The 20,672-nt window shown below is 47.2% G+C and overlaps 1 protein-coding gene across 7 annotated transcripts in view; it reads right to left on the bottom strand.

The window, feature by feature from the left end:
- Prosap (SH3 and multiple ankyrin repeat domains prosap) overlaps positions 1–20,672 on the bottom strand; it is a 265,310-nt gene that overhangs the window by 82,802 nt on the left and 161,836 nt on the right. Inside the window, exon 1 of one of the 7 annotated variants that reach the window (XM_078191926.1) lies at positions 9,031–9,238. The exons of the other annotated variants lie outside the window; for them this stretch is intronic. The gene's annotated coding sequence lies outside the window, so the exon portion shown is untranslated. Of the gene's footprint in view, positions 1–9,030; positions 9,239–20,672 lie in introns of those variants that run through there. 7 annotated transcript variants of the gene reach the window in all.

The following is a 20,672-nucleotide window of genomic DNA, read 5'->3' as shown; positions in this document are numbered from 1 at the left end:
CAGCCGTGGACGCGGCCGCGCGCCACGTAAGTGCACATGCAGCAGGTAGTAGTACGCCGGTGCGTGGGCGTCGCTTTACGGGTTTGCTTTTAAGTGGCTGTACCTTAATTCGAGAATCGCCTAACAGTGTCGTGCTTAACGGTGATTCGAGGGCAATTTGAAAAATTCCAAGGTTGCCGCGGTGGAAGTTGGTGGCCGGCCGGCCGACGAGACGCGACGATGGGGAGGAACGGGCCGAAGGACGACGAGGGTTAAAGTACGACCGTGACATTCTCGATTCTGCAGCCGCGGATGCTCCTCGCAACTATGCTGCGCTCTGCTCTGCTCTGCTCTCCATTATACTAACCCCCTCGGGGTTACACAAAGAGGAGAGTTCTTGCGTCCCCGGTACAACCATTTAACTCGGCGCGACGAGACACGATCGTTCAAAAGAAAGCTTTCTTCGGGGCCGGCGCACAAAGGGCTTTCTCGGCAGCACGAAAATCTTCCGGAGCGGCGGGTGACCGAACAGAGGGAAAGGGACCCGGAACACGCACGAGGACGCTTTATCGCTGCTATCGAACAGATCACCGATAAAACGCTCTCACGAATTCTAGCGTATCCTACGGACAAGATGACAACGTTGACAACCCGTTCTCATGTCGAATTACTTCTTTTTCAACGAATCGACTCGGTGTTCGCCGAACAATAAATAATGCGATCTTGTATGTAAAGTTTGAAATATTTTATGCTTTGATACAGCATTAGAAAGTTGAGAAAAATTATGCTCTTGCTGCATTGTTTTCTTCGGCTGCTGAGAACTATGATGTCATGCTTTAGGGTACGCTTATCTGTTCTTCTATTGTTTTATATGGCTGTGCTTATGTTGAAGCAACGAGTAAAGCAATTGAAGATTATCTAAATACGTTTCATATGTAGTCAGCTCAATCTAGGAAGATCCGTGTGCAAAACGATTTACCGTATAAATTAATAATGATCATGTTTGACTCAGAAACTCAGCAATTGCTATACTATCCGAATATTTTCGTTATTACGTACGAATAATCGAGGTTTTATTGTAATAATAATTCCTCCACAGAATCACTTATATTTTGAAAAAATTAAGAGATTAATATATATATATTTAAGAAATTAAGTCACTGTCGTACCTTCGTTTAAAATATGACACGTGGACTTTTTAATTTTTTTTCTCTGATAAAAACCTTGCATGTACAACGAGGTATCTATTACTATTCTTTTTCGTTGATAATGTTTAATAGTCCTAGACAAAATATCGCAAAATTATTTCAAATATATAAAATATTTTAAATAATTAAGTTCCAGATGAGTGAGGCACATTTTCGAAAACTTTGACTTATCTTAAAATATAAAATGTTAAATTACAAAGTCACTATAAATTAACTAATCTGTAAATTATTGTGACAATAAATTTGGTCAGTTAACAGTACAGGTTGGTAAACCCGCTGAAATATCGTGAACATTTTGGTTGTGCCTACGCAGAGAATCAATCCGTTACTTTCGTCGCTGCACCGACACAAGCGTGTCCCCACGTACGAGCGACACCTGTGAAATTATCTAATCTGATTTTCCAGTGCGCGAAAGACATTTTCCGCCTGCCCCGGCAAAGCGTGAATGCGTTAACCCAGAAAACGACGAGGAACAAAATAAAGAGCCGCGGGATCGCTAAATGTAGAAGGTACATCCGAAGCAGTTTTCATCCCCGGGACTAACCTAATTCCGCTTATAAAAGCGGCCGCGGCCCGATTGTGTCGGTCGCTAAAAGCGGCGGTAGGATCGACGTCGGGGTAGAGAATCTCGGGGAATATCCCATTGGATACGATCCGGGCTTGCTTCTGAAGTTTTTAACGAGCCACCGCGAGAGTCCTCTCTTTGCGGCGGCGGGAAATCTCGTTAGACGGAGAGACGGGTCCCGCGAAATAAGGTGGCGCGGGACGGCGCGGGGCCACGGGGAGAACAGAGGAAAATATGCGGATCACGGAAAACCGAGGAACAATGGGGAAAATACATTTCGCCGTGGCGCGGTGGTTGTTTTCCGTCGGAAGACGCGCCGGGCACGGCTCCGCTCGCCTATCTCTCCCCGTAGCCGATACCCGGGCCCACGGTCACGTATGCACGGTCGAGGAACACAAACGAATTTCTTCTCCGCCCTAGCAGTTAGATCAGCACCCGGATAAACGGTCCGACGCCGGAATCCCAAATTTCCCATCCGGCCGAGGCGCCGCGCCGCCCCGCACCGAACTTTTGAATACGCTCGTCGCGTCCCTTCCTCTCTGTCCTCTCCCGACTTCCTCGAACACGGCCAGATAAAACGCTGACGAAGGGATGCCGTCGTCAAACGCGCAAGAAAATTAGGAACCAGACGCTGCCAAGTCCCTTCAATCCGGCCAGACGACCGGCAGACTTTCTACGTCTTTGTTCCGACCACGAACCTCCGTGATAGCGTCGCTGTTCTTCGGTAATGTGTCTTGTTAGATTGGGAATCTTCGCGCGGCTGATGCTTTCGCAAGTCGTTTCGTGGCACGGTAACTTCTTTGTGGAGAACACGCAGCGAAAAATATGCAAGCGAGTCTGTGAGCATATTAGAATTATTTTTATCGTTCTTCTTTTACTTTTACTAAAATTGCCGACGCGGGAGTAAAATGGGAATCTTGCAACTCCTCGTGGAAGACTTGTTTAGTTGCTACTGTATTTAAGGGTGTATTTAACATAAACTATCTCTAAACTATTGTTACGTTACTAAAATTTATTTATTAATGACCAGTATAGTTTTGTGTTTGGTCGATTTATTATCGCGAATCTTCTGCTTTCGGTCTCAATGCCACGAGAGTAGGCTTCGGGTCGATGCCATGTACGCAGTGATTTACACAATTTTCTATATATTTATAGACGCGGTTATCAATAGCATCGTTTCCTCTCCTGATTCGCTGCATCTTCTAAACTTCCAACCTGAATCTCGCCGCTGGACGCCGCAGACTGGCGGCGACGTATAATTTTGCTCGTCATCAATGTCCAGCTTCCAGAAGAGTCGCAGACGCGCGACGAACAGAACATCCATTGTTACGACGAATTGCTAATCTCTCAAACGAGGAATGTCCTTTGTAATTTGTACAGACTTCGCAGCCAGCGAGTGCTGACCGGAGGTAGCGCGCAGATGCTGTTTTCGCGGCAGATGCTATTAGCATCTCCTCGAGGTGTCGGAACAGGATTGTATTGTGTTGTTGGCAGGTGTTTCCTGTCCGATCCTCGGGATATTGGACAATGAATTTCGATGCTTCTCGGCTCATATTTACCTCGGTTAGGCCGCGCAGCCGGTTAGGTAATACGACGCGCGTAAAACGCAGAGATAAATCGCGGGCGACAATCGTATCGGAGGAAGCGTCGCCGATTAATTACGCGTGTCCGTCAGTTTCGTGGCTAACGAGCCGAGCCGCACGCGCGCGCGTGTCCTTTTTACGATCCGAGGCACTGCGTCCGACGCTCGTTTTCGTTGCGACCGACCATTGTCCCGATAATTATAGAGACGGATATATGCATCTGTCGTAACAGCGGCGAACAACGAACCGCTCCGCGAACAATGTCGCCCCGCGCGGGCTAATGTTTTACACTCGCCGATGATTGCAGTCTAGCTGTCGTCGTTACGTATGCGCGACATATGTCACCGTTCCCGGGCACGACAGTACCTCGAGGTCTCGGTTTCCTGCGTGCCGCCACATTTTCCGCGCAACGCGTTTTTCACCGGCGCATCTCTGCCCTGATGCACGTGATGCACCGCGGTCCGCGCCGCGCCGTGCCGCGCCGACCGGCTGTTCCGTGCGGTTTTCTCGGCGCGCGTTTCGTGTTCCAGCGATTTCCTGTTTCCATTCGTTCCAGGTGATTTTTGCTGTACGATTAGAAAACGTGGCTGGTACAGAAGAAGCCAATTAACCGCTTTCCAGTCGCAAGAATCATTATCTTCTTCGCATTCGTCGATTCAGCATAGTTACGATAAAATTCTTGAATAAATACTAACTGAACAAATTGAGAATTAATTTCTTGTTAATTGAGAGTTAATTTCTTGTCTTACGATTTATTTTGAAAAAATACAGGCATTAAATGCGAGGAATTAAAACAGAATAAAACCAAAATATCTCTAGCATTATTTAATACATTTACCTAGATACGGATACTTTTTCATTTGTAATGAAACAGATTAATAAAGTAAAGCTAATATTAAATACAAATTGAAAAATACCCTTTTTAAGATGCAATGAAATTACTGTGAACAAAATTTGATGAACCACTTAAATTCATTTTAATTATAACGACACTTTGAACAATAGAAATGACAAGAGGATATATGAATATCATAATAATATTTTTTAACAGCTGGTAGAAATGTATATGGCTTTTGTACGTTCAAAATATCCGGCGGGCATTGTCCGTCAAATTCGAATTTAGCACGTAAAATGTTTGCGGACGAGCCTCGACATTTCCATTTAAGAGGTTAAATCATCCGGTATTTTCAGTTCGAGAGAAAAGTTATAAAAATGTTATACAAGATAATAAAAAATTTAATAAAGAATGACACAGAAATGAAAACTTCAATTCATTAAAAATATTAAGAAAATACGCTTCTTTTAAATATAGCCAGCAGTGATACGTTTAAATATTTAATATAAATACTGTAATGATTAGGACGAAACAATATTTAATCCTCCAAAAATACATGTCAATACTTTTCAGTTCAGTATTAGGAAAATTGTCGAATATCCATAACCTAGTAGAGTTAACACGTTGCTCAGATTTACTTGAATACTTAAATATTTCACGACAAGATAACTTTATTCTGACTCAAAGAAACGGAATGAAATTTATACTAAAAAGGGGAGAATGGCATTCGCATTTAAAAGATCGCAGCAACTTTCATGTTTAAAAAGTTATTACTAGAAATCACGAGTCAGACCCGTTGGGATATGACAATGGTTTAACTAGACTTAACCGGCATTAAATTTGGTGGAAAATGATTCAGTTATCACAGCATTAGCGCCGATCGAATTGATCCGGCTACGGCCGCGTCTCTGGATATTCGCGAACGGCGGCGCGCCGTGAAGATTGAACAATCAAATGGTTTTTCGAGAGCAGCGAGCGCGCGGAATCGCTAAGCCGAAGAAGCGTGGCTTCGATCCCCCTGGATCGAGCGATTACCGGCTCGTTCCCGCGGTGATCGTCGGCGATCAACGTCGGTTATCAAACTGATTCCGTTGATGAGAACGCGGCGGTGTTCGTCGAGCGGATCGCTTCCGGCGCGACGGAGAGAAAACTCGTTGCCGAGAGAGGAAAGAGAAAGAGAAAGAGAGAAAGCTGGAAAGGGTGCAAGGTACACAGAGGAGAGAGAAGCAGCCGAGCCGGGCCAGGGCCACACAAAGAGGAAGTTCCCCCCGTTGAGAACCGGGAGTCTGGTCACGGCGACGCGTGTTACACACACATGTAACGATCACCGGCGCGGAGGCGTCGAGGAAGCAAAAAGGAAGCTCTCTCGGTCGTCGCCGACGTCGCCGCCGACGACGGAAGGGTGGCGAAAGAATAACACGACCCACCCTCTGGCCGTGTTTCGCATCGGGACGCCGATAACTCCCCTTTAAGGGCGCAGCCGCCCTTTGGGAATTCGCTGTTTCGGAAGCGTTGCCGACTTTGCCTGCGCCACGAACGATGCACTCTTCCCGCGAAAACGCGCCGAGCAAGTTCCTTGGTAAAAGGACAAATCGCAGGTTTATTCAAAAATCGACGAAAACTGCTGCGATCTCACGGGGCACTAACTCTTCTGCTTTGTTTCGGCTCTTAAGACTACCGGCAGGTTTCTGATAGTACTTTTTAAGGCCAAGTGCAACAGAATTTCATGAATACTATTCTAAATTTCATCTACAATTCAACTAACTGTTTGTATCCATATAATGTAATAATATACTACTTGCAACGAAGTAATTAAGAAGACTGTTCACCCATTTATAACACATAAAAAGTTAGAAATTAATATAATTTCTACGCTGACCTTTTAAAACAGATAACTAGCAAATGCAAATATACAAAGACAAGTATTATTCAATACGTACATAAACTATATTCCAAAATATTTTACAAGTAATTGAAAAGTTTGGTAAAAAATAAATAGATAAACAATCACAGATACTGTGAACACAGTGGGCACTGTACAACAATAAAATAGTTAAGGGATGATTTCTTCGAATTTCAGTGTTCTGAACATTGCGAGACTGTTAACAGAATGCGATTGAGTGGTGGTGGCGTCAGGTATAAAGAGGGGAGGATAGAGGGAGAGTCGGCGGTGTCTAGGTTAGGTGGCCCGAAAGTGGCGAAGGCGGTCGAGAGGTTCCCACTTTATCAATCGTCTCCCGAGTCGAACGCCATTGGTAGACCGCAAAATGACTTATATCGAGGATACGTGACGAGGGGCGCGAAGAATGCTGGTAAATAATCGAATCCGACCCGTTCGAGAGAGAGAAAGAGAGAGAGACAGAGAGTCGAAAGGTTAAAGGAGAGGCGAGGTCGGACGTCGAAGGTCGGGGCAGAGTCAAGAGTGCGGAGAGGATGAAACGTCGTCTGATCCATCCACCAAATTTATAAATAGCTTTCCTCGACTCTAGTCGATATTTCGGTCGAGCGACGGTCAATCTCTTGATAGCTCGCATTGCAAAGGCAAAGAACACCTTTTGCCCCGCAGAATCCTTTAGGTCGCCGCTTTTTGGGCACTTCTTTGCTGTCACTTGGTCAGAGGAACGAAAAACGTCTTTAGGGCGACTCTTTGGACGGGCTCGTTCAAGATAGTGTAATATCTTGTCGTCATAAATTTGTCAGGACATTCGGGTCAAATGACGACCCTAAAGATTAATTTCTCTATAGCTAACGTTTCAAAAGTAAGAAGTATCTTGGTTTACACGCTGGGACAATTGTGTGAATAAGCTAGCTCAAGATAGAGAAAAATCGTTTTTAATAATCTTGGCGTTCAAATTATGGTTCCAGAGGTCGAACTCTCAGTTTCCTATTCTTCGAATAAACTAGCACGAGACAAGAGAAACACTTGCAGTTTAGCAACACCAAGCTGATTATTCAATTCGCAGCTATCGATTTTATTGGGACCAAACAGTGACCTTGAAACGCAATCGCTCTAGCTAAAATCGTAAAGACAAGGAGTATCTTAATTTTATTTTGGGGACAATTATTTGGATAAGATAACTCAAAGTGTAGAAAAATCATAACTCACGAGTTCAACGTCAGGAAATGAGCTATGCAATTCGTGACCCCAGATTTCAGTTGCCAAAGGGCAAGCTGCCTGCCCACGCACCCCAGCCTAGCGCAACAGCGGATAATCGGCAGACAGGGTGCAGTATTAAACCGAGAAATACGGTGCTCGTTACTCGCTATAGGGACCCGTCGAGGGGCCATTAATCCACGCGGAACGCCATGCGCCGGACAGTGGCAGATCTCACGAAGGTATTCGTGCCAGATCGTGTTCCACATTCCGCGAAAGAAACTGGCGAATACGTGCGAGCGTGTGCGCGCGCGCGCTCGCGCTCCCGAGCGCGCTACCAACCTTGGCGGTTCCATTACGATTCAGCACCGGCGACTATTTCGCCAAGAATATTACCGCGTCTCGCGGTGAACAAGCTCCGCCAGGTGCGACTCCTGTTTTGCCAGGAAAATTTCAGAGTCTCACGCTCGCGGAGCGGTTCGCGTGCAACGAGCACGTGCAACGTCGCGAAACACGCCGCGGATTGCCTCGAATCAGCACCCGGAGCCCCTTCATTAGCGAAAATTAGAGAACCGGATTTGGAGCACGGAGATCTATCACGTTCCTCGAGTAATTGATGCAGAGTGTCTGCCAACTATTTTGGTTCGCAGGTTATTGTAAGCGGATTGCAAATTTGTTTGAGGTCTTGAGACATTTGAAGAGCTATTCGGCTTGTGTAACTCTTAGACCATTCGCGCACGAGGGGAACGGAAGACGATTTTCCCCGAAAGTAATACGTATAATTATAATGAATACAAGAACTTGAGTGAACTAAGCGGGTGCTAAGGCTAGAAAAGAAATGCAATTGATGATGTAACATATAACTGCGTCTCCGCGGGATATTTTTCTACCTGTACGTTTATTTGTGCACATTCACCGACGACCGGGTATTGTTTAGAATGTATTGGACTCTGTTATTCTCTGCGATTACTATAACCAGTCTCGTATTTTCTTCGTAACATCCCGCGGCGTACCAAAATATGAAGCTTGCAGGGCTGCTTATCGAAAAGCGGTGTTTGTTTATCAAACAGAACCTAGAGTACCCCTGATTGAAATTCAATTCCTGATTATTTAGATTCGAGGAGAACAACAGAGTTTAGCAGTAATCGCTTGTGTACACGTTTAGCCGAGCCAGTTAGAGCTCGGTGAAACAGCATAATCAAAACAAAAGTTCCGAAATCAAAGTATACACCAAAATGCATTGAGCGAACTATACAACGCGTTAAAGGTTCAAGGCTACGCTGCCAATAGACATGCAGCAGCAGTAGCAGCAGCAGCACGGAACCGCGGCATCGATCCCCGGAGGATCGAGGGAAAGTTTTCGGGCATCGATCCGAACTTCCGGCACAGTGCACGGTCAGGATTGCTCGTTAAGGGGTTAACGTTGGCGGATCGCGCGACACAGGGGGAACCGTGTTCCCGGACAAAAGCAGAGCGAAAGGTTAAACAGCGAGCGAGGGGTCAAAGTTGGCTTTATGCGGGGTGTCGGGTGCATCCACCCCTCGGCTCGGTTCAAAACAAGCCGCGAGGTCGCGCGCAAATAAAAGGAAGCAAAAGAGAGGGAGCTGGAGAAAATACAAAGAGAGAAGGCCAAAGAAGGAGGAGGCGGAGAAGGTGTGGGATGGGGAGACGGAGGTGGAGAGCAGAGCGAGAGAGCCGGTGCTCGATGATCGCGCAGCGTTGGAAAAGCACGTGCCGCGGTGCGGCCGCTGGTTGCCGACACTTACCCCACGTTCAACGACCCCTGGGCTGCGGGAGCGAGAGTGAGGCGGGAGCGAGATCAGCGTCGAGGAATCGGAGCCCCTCGGGCGGGCAGCGGGTCTCTCCCTTATCGCAGCATGCGAGCAGGAGCAGCGGAGGAGGCCGTCCAGCCGGGAGCAGCCGAGGAGGAGCACGAGAAGGAGCTGGAGAAGTCGCGCACCCCCATAACGTCGTGCCGGGGCTGTTCTCCCCGAGAGGACAGAGTACTGCCCGCTGTCGGAGAGACAGTGAGAGAGAAAGAGAGAGAGAGAGAGAGAGAGAGACTGCGGTCCTCCTTGATTTCGCGAGTCGGAAAAGTCTGGTCTAGGAAGACGCACTAGACGCAAGATGGCGACCGCTCGGTCCTCTCCTCCCGGCGGTGTCCCGCTGCGAGCGGCAGGGGCAGGAGGAACAGGAGCAGGAGGAGGAGGACGTGGCAGAGGTGGAGGAAGCAGCGGTGACGGCAGCGGTGGTGCTGTGTCGGTCCCGGTGAGGATGCTGATCACTGCCCCGCTGTCGAAGACGATGCTGACGAGGATGACGGTCGATCGGGTGCGGCGACCGACCGACGGTCTCTGCGCGGCTGTTTCGCGGCGAACAGGCGAGGCGTTTCGCTGGCGAAAAGCGCATCGGCGGCGCGAAAGGGAGGACCGGCGGCTCCGAAGCGAGACCCAGCCAGCGTGGAGTGCATCGCGCGACTGTCACGGTGCGGGCGGGGACCGCGGGGGTGGCCGGCTGTGTATTCCGGCGAGCCAGGTGGCGCCAGCTTAGCCAGCAGCCGCCGGTTCGGTTCGGCTTTCAGGATGTGCCGCTGCCGCCGCCGACGCCGCCAACGCCGCCAACGCCGCCGACGCCGCCGACGCCAACGCCAACGCCAATGCCGACCCAGGGGTAGGTAGTCGCCGGAGAGCCTGGTGGTGGATGTTCGTCGCTTGGCAACCACGAGAGATCGACCGAGTGTGCCAACCGCCCTTTGCTCCTCCCGTCCTCTCCTCGCCCGATCCTCTCTCTGTTTCGCTTTCAACCATCCCGTCTATCCCTTTTTCGCCCCGGAGGAGGGTGGGTCACCACCCTCGCTCCTCTGTTTCCTAGCGATGGGAATGATGCCCTCGCGACCGGCATCCACAAGCACCCTGAATCTATTCATTTCTCCGAGTATTTATGGACCCGTGGTAGCCTACTGCCTACGCCGTCGGACCGATCGAACCGTATCGAGCGGACGCGAAAACATTTTTTCTAGTTGGTGGGCCGATTAGGCGCCGGTTCGACGAGGCAGCCTCCGAGCCTCCGTTCCTTGCGGTATCTGGGCGTTATGGGTCTGTTAGATAAGACGGTAGACTGCCACCTTTATAGCTGAGATAGACTTTACGTGCACCTGGAATCCTGATCCGGGGACCACTGTGATTCTCCGCTCTTACTATTTTGCTAGTACGGTCGTATGTCAGTTCTAAATGAAGATTCAAGGGGTAGTTTTTGTGCAATTTCAACTGGGTTCTGACGTTTTCGTTAAACTAGAGATTACGGTACCCAAGATTGTTAAACAATCACTACATAATGCTCTTACTATGTCAGAACATTTGGATTCCAGTATCCAATAACAATTTAGAAGATATTAATTTCCTTCTGGTTTATTACTCATATCCCTTTTATTTAATTTCCAGACACCAGAATTTATAGAGAGTGGCTCGTAACTCATTCGCTGTTACTATACCATATAATATGTAATATGACATGGTAGGGTAATATCATATTTTAATATCAATTACCGTACTATTTCGCAATAAGAGAATCACTCATCATTATATAGCGACAATAACAGTGTATAAAGAATTTTTCGAAATATTAACATGTTCTGAAAACAGTTTGATTTATTTTATACCGAAGAGTGTTTCAAGCTGATAACTTGCGATTTCTTCTTTATTACCCAAAGGGACTTAGCTCCGTAAACGAATTAATATCAGATATCAAATAACATCCAAGTCCACGTAGATGGAGTATGAAGCAACCACAGCAGAAATTAATCAAACAATTACGAAGAGTCGAAACCCCCATGTGGGCGGTACGTACCTCCCCTCCACTTCCGACATCCGGGGAATAACTTTCGGTTAACGAGACGAGTAATAAAGGAGCTCCAAAGGCCCGGGGGATGCAACGACAACTGGTGCACCAGCAGGACGCGCCGGAGCCCTCCGGGGTGTCGAATTAATGCACCGCTCGCGAGAACGTCCCGCGGAGATCATCGGAGATCGCCGGAGATCCTTTTCCATTGGATCCAGTATCGGCCCGAGACGCAACCGGTAGACGCAACCGACCGATTCGGTCGCTCGCTGCCCCTTTGTGTTGGCAGCGTATTCCTTAACCGCGGCGAATCGACGAGATAGCTTTGAATACACCGCCTCCCTCCACCCACCCCCCTCTTCTTGCTCGATCTCTCCTCTCCATTCAACTTTCGCCTAGAATCGGCCCGATCGATCCGCTATCGCGCACTGTCCACAAATATTTGTATCTCTCCGATTCGATGGCAGATGTAATGAAACCGACACGCCCGTCGGTCCACTATGCCGGTAATAAATATCAATTTCAACTACATTCTAGCCGGCTATTGATTATCGATTCGCTGGTACCGGTAGCTCCGCCGTTTCCACGTCCTCGCGCGCGTTCCGCTTTGTTTCGGTACCTTCGTCGAAAAACGATTAGCGGAGTTGCAACGTCTGGGGGGGACCACGGGCCCGCTGGCAGACCGGATGGAAGATTTATGAGTGAACAACCGACCGGTCGGTTAATGAGTGATGATCCTCGATTCGGCGGACCGGTCACCAATGTACGCGATCTTCTTTCTCTGCGCGTAACACGGGTACGCCGGGACTCGGCACAGGATCATCCTCCGTCTCTCCGCCTTCGTGCACCGTGCCGAGGATACATCGCCGCTAGTGATAATCCTTGTAAACAAAATGTTTCTCGTCGCCGTAAAATATTGCGCGTCGATGCGCAGCCCCGCTGTTCGTCGATGAACAACCGTGGAAATTAATTACAACGACTTCGTTAACCTCGTGCACTATAATACCGTGTCAGGCTAGTCACGAACGTTTCGAACGGAGTTCATCAAACGTGAACGTTGCCTTCTTTTGCAGCGAAACAAGGTCGTGATTCTTTGTTGCCAATGTTCAATCGTTGAATTGAAACGACGGAGAAGAATCAATATTAACTTTCCTCTTCTCGTAAGAAATTCTTAACAACGAAGAGGGTCGAACCAACGAAGCTTTTAAAGAATGCGTGGGGTAATTTGCTACCCTCTTTATTTCTCTACAAATAAAACTTTTCATCGTTAATAACTTCCTTGGAATGAAATTTATATTTTTTAATTTCTAGAAGAAAGCGTAACGGATCTTTATACGAAATAAAAATTGAATATCTCAGTTGCAGCATTATTTTTAAAGCCTTATTATAGTCTTTCCACTATTTCCTATTTTACCTACATATATTTCTTGTAAATGTCTAAAATCTAGTGATAAGTATACATATTTAATGGGTACCGCCTAAAATGATGAGTAATCCGATCCCCCCGGCCGAAACGTCAATCAGCCACCCGACCCGTTAGCCCCTGGCCAGTGAAAGTGGAAACGCGCGAGCTCCCATGTCGTTTTTCGAGTTCGAGCACTTGGAACTCCTCGAAAATATGTTAGGGCCGCGGTAGACGAGTTTCGATCGCGCCCCGCCCGGTTTTCGCATTAATTAAAAGCCGGCTGACCTAATTAGCTCGTTCGCGGAGTGGCTGGCCGCGGTTAGGGAGCACAATGGAAACACCCTTCCCGCCGATCGACCCTTTCACCCTGAGGAATAATCCGACCGGAAACGTTGATGTCCTCCTGTTCGCGCCCTCCTCGTCACGTCTCCGAGCTTGTTCTTCTTCGGGATCTCCTTTATTTATATGCGGACGTTCGTGCAAAACGAACGATTTCCGAGCCGGTCGCGCGACGCGGACGCGAAGCGGAGATTTATTATCATTGGTGCATTTCCCGCGCGGCTCCGCGTAATGGCTCCGGCCAATTTCCTTTTAATGTATGATTGATCCGACGCACGGAGTCCTCGAGATGTTCCCGGCCACCGGTCGGTTCTCGGTAGCGTGTAAATATTTGCGCTAGTTTGTTTGCCGACGTTCAGTCTTCCGGCCACGGTAACGTGGCAATTTTCTCGCAAGCAGATTCCACGCGAGAGCGAACTCTTGTCCCGCGCTTCTTCATCGCGAGTCCTGTGATTTCTTGCCGACGGGCAAGGGGATGTTAAACGACGTCCTCGAGGATGTTTACCGAAACGCAGAACATTCGCAGCGCGACGCCACAGCGCTCTCTCTCTCTCTCTCTCTCTCTCTCTCTCTCTCTCTCTTTCTCTATCTCGTTCCCTCTATGTCTCGTGTGCGGCACCGGCGGCCGACCTTCGAGGCACATCGATTCGACGGGAGCCTCTCGATTGTGATCGCGAAAGGCGATTTCATCTTTTCCCGGGAATCGATGATCGCCTTCTATGGCCGAGAGATCGATCAGGATCGCGCGTTACCTTAAAAGTTATTACGCCGCGGATCGCCGTCACGTCGCGGAGACTAATGAGCCCGCTGTACTCGAGGACGAAAAAATCACCGCGCTGCCAACGGTCCGCCGATTGCCGGACGATGGGACGTCGATCACTCCAGAACCCGGATCGATCGGCACCTCCATTTTTTTTTCATCTCGTCGATGCGGTCTCGATACGCTTGACCTTTTCGCAAGGGTCGCGATTCTGTCTCCGCTATTCGAAATTCCAATATCGACCTTTGTCCTTTGTCGATTTCAGTGACATCGTTCTACCTACTCGAGAGACGGCGAAAACTCATGCTCGCTGGCAAAGGGTTAGTTGCGCGACACCCACAATTACGAGATCCGACACCTGTATATACATTACGTAAAAAGGTACAAATTTGTCGACCTAAAGTCCTGAGGGGCATGTGTGGAAACAATCATTTGTATGTAAGTAGACATCACTGCATTGATAATGGAAGTTCGGTGACATGAAAGTTCTTCCATGTACGGAAACCATAAACTATTTTATCGTTTTAATGATATCCAATTAAGAAGCATAGAAAAGTATTCAATTTGTATTGTAACTGTTCTTTTATGCCGATTTCTAATGACTCTTCATTTACGAATTAAGAGATAAATGGTTTCTGTTTTGATTCTCTTATCATTAAAATGTCTTGCCTACTAACCTTCAATTTTTCAGAATATTTAAAAATATTTTGTACATTATGTGCTTCTTACCTTTCAAGCGAAACTAAAATATTCTCTAGTTTCGCAAAGTTCCAACAGTAATTCCATATACTAGTTTTGAATTATATAAAAATAATTTTCTAGCTGGACCATTTACTAACAATTTCTTTTTCACGCAGTGAAACTTTATTACATAAGCAGATATTGAAATTAAGTAACGTATAAATAAGGACATCCTACCCACATGTTAAAAGTAATACATAAATTTCTTTCCATAATGTAAACCCATAAAACTTCCTCGCAAACCGTCGATTTATTTCCCCGCGCGGACCCACCCTATCCCAGTGGCATCAGGATCGCCCGGTGTCGGTCTTGTATTTATATGTACGATTCGTTTGGTGGTTGAAGGGTGAGCCGCCCCCGGGCCGAAAGAGTCGAAGCCCTCGGCCCTCGACAAAAGGACTCGCGGTGGCGCGTGTCGCGCCCTTCTCGAGGGCGCGGGAGGGTTCGCGTCGCGCCCTCTCCCCTCGGCCACTCGTCCCCGCCCCTTTTCGAAATCAGAAGCATCGTTCCTCGAAGCGCGTGGCTGCGTTCCGGATAACGAGAGTTCACCGTTTGTTTCCTCGCGGTGAGGACCTCGGGACTCTTCGCGAATCGTCGAACCAACGGCACCCCTCGCGCCCGTCCCCCGAAAACGGTCCCCAACTTTTCATAAACCGGAGCCACGGATCGCTTTCCCCGACTTGTTTTTATCCGACGGTTCGATCGGCTCGAGTTCTTCCGCGAATATGTCACCTCGACCCCTTGACATAACTTTCTGCCCGCGTCCCCGGCCACCGGTGGGCTCTGTCTGAAATCCCTGACATATTGGAGCCGAAGCTGGCGACAAATTGACGCGCATTACCGCGATCATGCTTCACCCTCGCGATGTCGCTCATTGCGGGGAATTCGTTCGCGTCCTTTTCAATCTCGCCGATAATGTTAGCTTACCCCATAGTACTTTTGACAACCTCGGACTAAAACAATAGTTCGCGGATCGGATAGTTTAACCATTAGAATTACAATCCAATGTAAGGAGTCTTCGAGCTTCGCAGTTTGAAATTATAATTTGATAGTGTCTAAAGAACGTTCGAAACGGCGTTCGCATTTAGGGCAGTCGTTTTCGAGCACCGATCGTTCAAAGTCAACAATTCGATTCGCCCAGTGCGCATCCCACTTTGTTTGCCTGCTCTATAACTTCTCCATTACGCGCGGCGTTCGCGGCAACGCTAGCCAGCGTTTTTCCCGCAAATAGTAAACAGTAGAGAAAAATGTAGAAGGAAAAAGTAATAAATTTTTGGTAGAAATGAAAACGACTTTCAACCTTTTAAACAGAGTGTTGCGGATCGATAGATCGTGCTTGTCGGGCGATCGATCTTTCAGGAACGGTATTACAACTACGTTTAAGGGTGAGTTCTCGCTGATCTCGTTCCACCGCGTCGTCGAGACCGAGCCGGCGACTCGTCGCAACGGGCCAATGAATTTATAATAATGGACGAGAAAGTTTGATGGATGGGAAGGAAGAAAGTGACGCGGCTATATACCGCGGAACGCCATAGGGATGCGATTATTCGCCGTAGCTGTAGAGCAGGGCTAAATGAAATCCACTCCTGCTAGGCGGCGGTGGCTCCGGTAAATGGGACGCGAGCCGTTATTTGCATATTTATGCGTTTTATCCAGCGGGACCAGGTAAACCGTGCTAGAATATTCTCTTCCCCTCTTTGCTGCTGAGTTACGACGCGACGCGCTCGTAACGCCTCTTGGACTCCCGCCCGAGGACAAAGATGTCCAGTTCGCGGGACTTTAACTCAACGAACCCGAGGTCCGTCCTGTTCCGTCTCTCCGCTGTGCCAGTTGTCTGCGTTTGATACTGCTCGCGCTAGATTCCTCTCGAGGAGGTCTGCTTCCGAAATTGGATGCTCGATATTTCACGCGAAGTTTACGGTCGGCAATTCCTGTTTCATTGTTCGCTACTGCATTATTTTCTAAATTTAGCTTTGCCCTTCTTAGTGTAAGTTTTCGTTATGTTTATATACGAAATGATGGCGATGGAGACAAATTTTTGACACGTTCAACGAAAATTTAAAGAGCGTTAAATGTTTTTGGACGATCTTCAAAGACCAAAGTATTCAAGTGAATGAATTTGTATTAAAATGAAATCAGCTTCCATTAAAGTTATACAGTTTCGTTAAAAAAGGCTTGGATTATCCTCAAATCAAGGAAGCATTATTACCTAAGAAAAATTTATGACCATTGTTAGATATCATCCACGAAACAGGATAAGTTTCATTTGAACCATTTCTTGCAACGAACTATATAGATTAGGAGATAATTGAGTGCAAAGCTTTAAACGAGGCACCCTTTATAATATATACTATAATAACAGCATTTTAAAAAGTAAGGGACACGCGTTTTTTTTATCGGCAACGATTCGTTCAAAGGGGTGAAATCTGCCCCCAAAAGTTGAGGGTGCGAAGAGAATAATTGGAATTTCTCGTGGAAATACGGAACTCTCTTGAATTTCAATGTGTGTCTAACTTCCAATTACTCTCGTCGCAAGCTGAACTTTTGGGGGTGGGTTTCACCCCTTTAAAACGAATTACTGTCGAATAAAAAAGCACGTGTCATTTAGTTTTTTTTACCGATCTGGATATATAACTCATCCTTTTTACTCGGGTCCCTCCCTTCGCTACTTTCAAAATTTACAATTCTCGTTTCATAAAATTTGTATCGCTTCTAGTAAATTTAATTTAAACATTCCAACTGTTCGTTTCGATTTTTCAGGCTGTCCCCATTAACGTTCAATGATTTTATATTTTCTGTAAAGCGTCTACTTCGTGAATAAATCAGCTTTTGAAGATAAAAAATTAAACAAGTTTTTCATCGCAAAGGTAAATGATTCAGACTAAGATATAGAAGTATTTCTGAAAAGTAGAAACAATACTAATAATTAACCCTTTGCGCTCGAGTGGCGACCCTACGACGCCATTGGAGTTGTTGTAACGCGTTACGGAATTATTTTTATAGACACCGATGAAGATCAGATTTAAAGAATTGTTGAATGTGTAATTGTTATATGAGACAAGAGACTTAATTTAGCGTGCATGGATAGAATTTTCGAAATTGAGAAAATACTATGTTTATGGAAATACTGTAAGCAGAAAAATTGATTTGCAAAGGGTTAATAAATATTAAATAAATAGCGGATGTTCGCTACGAAGCCAATGTACAGACAATTTTGTTCGGATGATTGAAGATCGTAGGACAGCGAAGATCGAAAATCGACGGAGCGTCGTCGGCGAGTTCGTGTAAGCCGAAGGCCCGATGATCTTCATTACGGGAGGCGGGGTCATTTATCCCATTGAAGCCGCCAATAGCGACAATAGCATCTCTCGGAACCGGCTTGTTCCCGATTCGCCAGCCTCCGTGCGACCGTCGTCGAGGTCGATTCAGAATGAAGCACGAAGGCCGGCAAGCTGGGGCTGAACGTGCGCGGAGTTCAGCTTCCGAAAGCTCGGCGAGCACTCGAACGGCGCGCGTATGTCGGCTCGAGTCGACGTGAACTTACTTTTCCCCTTGTTCCACCCTTTCTCTGTGTGCTCCTCCGTCTTGCTCTCTTTCTCTTTCCTCGCTCCGTTTCTCCCGAGGGGAATCGGACGTAAATCGTTGATAGGGTGCAGCGTCGGGCAACCGTGAGCGCAACGCCTCGCCCATCTTGATGCGAGCTTCCCGGTTGTTTACGAGTTTCCAGCGGCGTGTATCGAGATCGATGAAAGCTCCATTCTCTCTCTCCAGCGACGGGTTTCTCCGGGCGCATTCACCGCGACCGCGTTAATGTCGCGTTATTACGAAACCGAGAGCGCATTCACCCGATATGCCACTACGGAAACCACCCACCCAGCGGACCCCCTGTTCCGATCCCTGAACCGTACGGTTGCGAGAATCCGACTCGTATTTCCGGGTCTAACGAACGCAACCGGATATCAGACGGTCGCTACCCAAGGACAAAGATTTTCCACGACCCTTGGACGTTCTTGACCAACCTTACACTAAACCCGCAACTTAACGGTATCGTTTCGAAGAAAAATCAATCGAGTCGAATAAAATCTATTCGAGATCAAAGTTATTTCTACGATTCGTTTTCATGGTAATTATCAATTATTTTATATTTACAAAGTCGCAATACTGGATTATATATGTAATCATAATTATATAACAGATATTCTAATATCAATAACAAGTCGGTTGTTCGGCGATCAGATTTCTATTGGCGACTGTTTGTCGGTACAACAGTTACGTGACAACCCCTATCTTTTATAGAGGCTGTCCACTACAAGACAGTTTTATATAACAGCAGCTTTAGTCAAGTTATTAATTCGAACGTTTTTATCAATACATACGTTATATAATAAAAATACCGGAATTGTTGTATGTACCGACGAGTCTTCCTTTAGACGGGCCGGACTGAAACGCTCGGTTTCGTTCATAGTTTTCAGAAACGCGAAAAGATGACAGCCACTGGTCGAAGAAAATTGAAGAGTTCGCAGAGGCGCGTGGGAGTCTAGGCTCGCGATCAATCGATCAAACGTCAAATATAGCGTCGGATCGGCGCGTACGGTCGGCCGTAGAGCGCGAGGGTCCCAAGGGAACGCGGACGTCGGTCCTCGTCGCCCTCTGCTCCGCCAAATTAATGGCTCCGTCGACGGATTCGAGAGGGAGGCGTGAAATTCGCTTTGATTCTTCGGGCTGTCTCCATTAACGTCTTAATTAAGTCAGCCGGCCGGGTTCGCGGCGATACGGCGATCGATAGCTGGCAATCGTCGCCCTATCAGCGGCCGCTAGTCTCCGCCGTCACCCCCGCCGTACACAATTACTCGAAGGAAACGATTCATTTTCGTCGTCTGCGACGTTGACGTCGACCGCACGGCATCGACGTCGTCGTCGGTCGTCGGTCGACGGTGTCGGGGCTCGATTTCTCCCGGCGTTCTCTAAATATAATATCGTCGTCGGATATGGAGCGTAGGTGGCCACGACGGAGGAAAAAAATGCTGACGGCGCGGACACCGGGGGTCTGGAGATGCCCTCGATGCTAAATGGTTCCCGTTTAACGGTGTCCCGGCCGAAAGGGGAAGGGACCCGGCGAGAGTGTCACATCCTGCGCGAATTAAAAGCCCGAGGGCGTCCGTGCGCCCCTGCCCCCGCCCCCTCCGTCGTCGTCGTCGTCGTCGTCGAAATCGAGGTCAAACCTGTGCTAAGTGAACTGAATTGAACGCGATCTAATCGGAGAGGACCTTGCGCCTACTTTTCCCTGGCGACGACCCCTTTCGTTCGCCAAAGAAACGGTCCCGGAGCTGTTCGCGAAGCTAGGCAACCGTTGCATTATGCAGGCTCGTTTTGTCCAGTGACACCTTGACTCTGCAACCACTGGGTGCATCGCGATTGCTGTTATCCATCATCCATCCCCAAGCCTTCGTTTCGGTGTTTCCGAACAAACGAGTTGAATCGAGACGGTTAATCAATTCTCGATCGACACTTCAACTGCCACGTTAACAATCTCGGAAATTTTACAAAGTTTTGAGGATTTTATGTAATAAATTAAAATTGACAAGATATAAGTACGTAGATTACGGATTTTATGCATTTCTAATAAAAAACAGTGTGACGTTTAAAAAATTTTAAGATACCGTTGTATTGTGTTCGACTTATTGAAGCTATTAAAAAAGGGAAGCAAATTGTCCCTGTAGCCCGACCATTTTTATTTTCTATAAAAATTCGCAATTTCATTATATAATTGCAATTTCACTCTTCCAATATTCTCATTTGTGGATCTCAAAAAAATGAAAAAGAGTTTCCAATAATTTGTTCACTTTTCTTTTCTCCAGCAATGAAGTTTAATCTAAAAATTAATTAAATTGTGGTTCTGTTTACTTTTAACGAATCTACAGCCAAAAGAAATCAGAAATTGATTTTTGTTAATAAATTAATTAAATTCCATTGAGGGTAGTGAAAATTACGTGCGAATAATCAAAGGGTTAACAGAAGAATCAATTTCACAGCCTCATCAGAGTCCTTGCGATCGATGCGGGAGGTTTGTACTTTATTTTTCCCCGTCAGCCGAGGATTAATTAGCGGAGAGAATTCGAACTTCTGCTCCGCTCATTTAGACGGGAGCCGGAGCAGCGAAAAATTCGGCTGCATAGTTGCCGGGGGTTCGAAGACACGAGAGTAATTAGGAAACACCGTGAACCAGCGTGCCGATGAAAATCCCTCTGCCCCCGAATCCAACGATCACCGTTTCGTCCGTTCCCCTCCGCTCGTTCGTTCGTTCGTTCGCTCGTGGCCCTCGGTTG

The sequence above is a fragment of the Augochlora pura genome, chromosome 10, assembly GCF_028453695.1.
Source record: "Augochlora pura isolate Apur16 chromosome 10, APUR_v2.2.1, whole genome shotgun sequence".
Taxonomy (NCBI): domain Eukaryota; kingdom Metazoa; phylum Arthropoda; class Insecta; order Hymenoptera; family Halictidae; genus Augochlora; species Augochlora pura.
This window is presented reverse-complemented; position numbering and strand designations above follow the sequence as displayed.